This window comes from Colobus angolensis, unplaced genomic scaffold, assembly GCF_000951035.1.
Source record: "Colobus angolensis palliatus isolate OR3802 unplaced genomic scaffold, Cang.pa_1.0 Scaffold73, whole genome shotgun sequence".
In the NCBI taxonomy this organism is placed as follows: Eukaryota; Metazoa; Chordata; class Mammalia; order Primates; family Cercopithecidae; genus Colobus; species Colobus angolensis.
Genome location: NW_012121043.1, coordinates 7,733,122 through 7,736,876, shown reverse-complemented (window position 1 = coordinate 7,736,876; position 3,755 = coordinate 7,733,122). Strand labels below are relative to the sequence as shown.

General features: G+C 37.9%; 1 protein-coding gene across 1 annotated transcript in view; it reads right to left on the bottom strand.

Annotated features, from left to right (window-relative positions):
- Window positions 1-3,755, bottom strand: part of NSUN3 (NOP2/Sun domain family, member 3) — a 66,087-nt gene that overhangs the window by 15,956 nt on the left and 46,376 nt on the right. The gene's annotated exons all lie outside the window — the stretch shown is intronic.

Sequence of the window (3,755 nt, the reverse complement as noted above, 5' to 3'; positions counted from 1 at the left end):
CCCCCCCCATAGAAAGACAGACAGACAGTGGTCCCATGAGATTATAATGGAGCTGAAAAACCCCTATCATCTAGTATTTACTATACTTTTTATCATTATTTAAGCAGGTCCTCCTTCTTAGAAAAAAAAAGGTAACTGTAAAATAGCTTCAGGCAGATCCTACAGGAGGTTTCCAGAAGAAGGTACTGTTATCATAGGAGATGACAGTTCCATACATGCCACTTCCCCTGAAGACCTTCCAGTGGGATAAGACGTGGAGGTGGAAGACAGTGATATTGATAATCCTGACCCTGTGCAGGCCTAGGCTAAAGTATGTGTTTGCATCTTCGTTTCTAACAAAAAAGTTTAACAACAACAAAAAAATTAAATTTAAAAATAGAAAAAAACTTATAGAATAAGGATATAAACTATTTTTGTACAGCTGTACAACGTGTTTGTTTTAAGCTAAGTATTACAAATGTCAAGAAGTTATTAAAACTTTAAAAATTTATCAAGTAAAATAGTTACAGTAGGCTAAGGTTAATTTATTATGGAAGAAAAATATTATTTTATGAATTTAGTGTAGCCTTAGTGTACAGAGTTTATAAACGCTACAGTAGTGTACAGGAATATCCTAGGCCTTCACATTCACTCACCACTCACTCACTGACTCACCCAGAGCAACTTCCAATCCTGCAAGCTCCCTTCACGGCAAGCTCCTTATACAGGTGTACAATTTTTCAATCTTTTATAGCATATTTTTACTGCACCTTTTCCATTTTGGTATGTTTAGGTACACAAATACCACGGTGTTACAACTGCCTACAGTATTCAGTACAGTAACTTGTTGTACAGGTTTATAGCCTAGGAGCAATAGGCTAGACCATATAGCCTACGTGTGCAGTAGTAGGCTCTACCATCTAGGTCTGGGTAAATACTCTCCATGTTTGTACTATGATGGCTTCCCAAGGCTGTCCAGGTAATTAGAAGATGGCCAGACTCCAGAATCCTCAGGGATCCAGGCCCAATCTTCAACCCCACAATCCAGGGTGGCTATTCCAGTTCTTGCTGTTTAATCTGCATTGCAACTACTAGGAAGGAGTCAAAGCAGAGATATATATATATATAGTGTGTATATATACATGTATGCATATGTATGTATATCTCCATTCTTTTCCTCTGGAGAACTCTAATATAGACAGTGATTCTTACTGTGCCATGCCAAAACATTTAATAAAATCATTGTTTATGATATCTTGCAAGAGAGACTGCATACTAATCACATTTACATAACTCTAGGATAACTAGAAGAAAACTGTAACATGTTAGCGTATGTTAATGAGAGAAAGTTCAGGAAAGATCTGAGGGATTTGGATGCTGAAATGGAAGGAACACAGTTCTGCTCAGCAATGCTCTCTGTGTGTGGAAATCCAAGTCTACTGAGAATTCAGCAATTTGGGTCTCACAGGGTTGGAAAGATTCTGTAATCCCAAAGTTATCACTGATAACTTTCTATCACTGAAAGTTATCTCTAAGGAGGCAGCTCTTCCAGGAATAATACAGTGGCCTCAAGCCTTATTCATGCACTTCTAAGTAAATATTCTTGTCCAGACAATGGGAGTCAAGCCAAAAGCAAAAATACTACTTTTACACCTGACCCAATAAAAAGGAGCAAACTTTTGAGACACACATTATGAATAAACTTCAAAAATACTATGCTGAGAGAAAAATTCCAGATAAAAGAGTACGTGCTATTTCATTACATTTTTAAGTTTAAGAACAGGCAAAACTAATCTACGATAAAAAGAAATTAGAATAATAACTGCTTTTGGTGAAGGGAACAATGAATTCTGAAGGCGTACTCAGAATCTTTCTGGGGTAATAAAATGTCATATATCTTGGTAACTTTGCTATGTAATCGTCAAAACTCCTTGAGCTTAGTGTACACATACACTGTTACACATCCAGTGGCTCAACATGTAGGTAAAGGCAGCAGCTGTGCCCACAGCTCCTCCAGGAATCACAGGACCTTCCTTCAGCTCTTCCAAATTCTGGACCAGGCTCCTATGCAGGTCCATGATGGAATCCACCAGCTTTTCTGCAGCTTACTCACATCATCAAACTGGATGTGCAGAGACGAGACGTGTTTCATCTTTTGTCTTCGTGGATTCTAGTGTGTCTTTACTCCCCGCTAACCTCACGTGCTAACTGCCAGTCCTGCTTACCTAAAGCCTACCAGCAGAAGTAGTGATGCAATAAAATAGACTACTTAAACAGTTCCCTTAATTAAATAATATCTAATTCCAATAATAAATCTCTTATATCATTTGTGGAGATTTTACTCTGACCAAACTCTGATACACAGCTAGCAATACTTCTGTCCTTGCAAAGCAAGATAGACATGCTTGTGTAATTAACTACCAAAACAAGGAATTAAAATTAATTATTTGCCTCTTCTTTCTAGATGCTTAGAAAGTTCTAATGTTTACACAAATTGCCACAAAAATCACAAAATTTCCTTTTAACTAGGCGAATGAGCTTGTATTCACTCAGAAGAAAAGTGAATAAAAATGGTCTCTTCACCTAGACCCACTTCAGAGCTCAGTCTTTGAAACTTTTTCATTGATTCTCCATGGAATATCTCCCTATTCTGCTTTTCCCAAGCAATAAATTTTTAGCTGCTTGAAAACAGGGTTTGTGTTGCATTCACTCTGTATTTTTTACATACAGCACAACTGGAAACTAGATTCTTAAAATATATTCTTAAAATAATATTCTTAAAATATTAAATAAATTAATGGGCTGGGTGTAGTGGCTCACGCCAGTAATCCCAGCACTTTGGGAGGCCAAGTTGGGTGGATCACCTGAGGTCAGGAGTTCGAGACTAGTCTGACCAACATGGTGAAACCCCGTCTCTACTAAATACAAAAAATTAGCCAGGCATTGTGGTGGGCACCTATAATCTTAGCTACTTCGGAGGCTGAGGCAGGATAATCTCTAGAAACGAGAAGTCCTCCGCCTCAGTAAGCAGTGAGTTGAGACTGTGCCATTGCACTCCAGCCTGGGCAACAGAGTAAGGCTCTGTCTCAAAAACATAAAATAAAATAAAAAGGCCAGGTGTGGGGACTCACACCTGTAATCCCAGCACTTTGGGAGGCCAAGGTGGATGGATCACGAAGTCAAGAGATCAAGACCATCCTGGCCAAAACAGTGAAAACCTGTCTCTACTAAAAGTAAAAAAATCAGCTGGGCATGGTGGCGTGTGCCTGTAGTCCCAGCTACTCAGTAGGCTGAGGTAGGAGAATCGCTTGTACCCGAAAGGTGGAGGCCGCAGTGAGACAAGATTGCGCCACTGCACTCCAGCCTGGCAACAGAGCAAGACTCTGTTTCAAAACAAAACAAAACAGAACAAAACAAAATAAATAAATAAATGCTACCTTAATTAAGAGGCAGGTCAGGAAGAGAATTTTCATGTAAAACAAAGAAATATATTTAACTGAAACTAACACAAAAAAATTCTGAATAGAGTTCTGCACATGTATCACAGTATAATAATAAAAAAAAGTAAATGTGGTAAAATGTAAAACAGTTGATGAATCTCCATAAAGAGCACACAGGAGCTCCTTGTACTATTTATTCTTACATTTTTTTCTAAGTTTAAAATCATATCAAAATAAAAATTTTACCAAAAAAAATTCTGAGTAGAGAATAGTTGAAGCAACTTCTAACTTTTATGTTATAGAACAAATGGAAATGATAGAGGCCAGAGGCTTTAT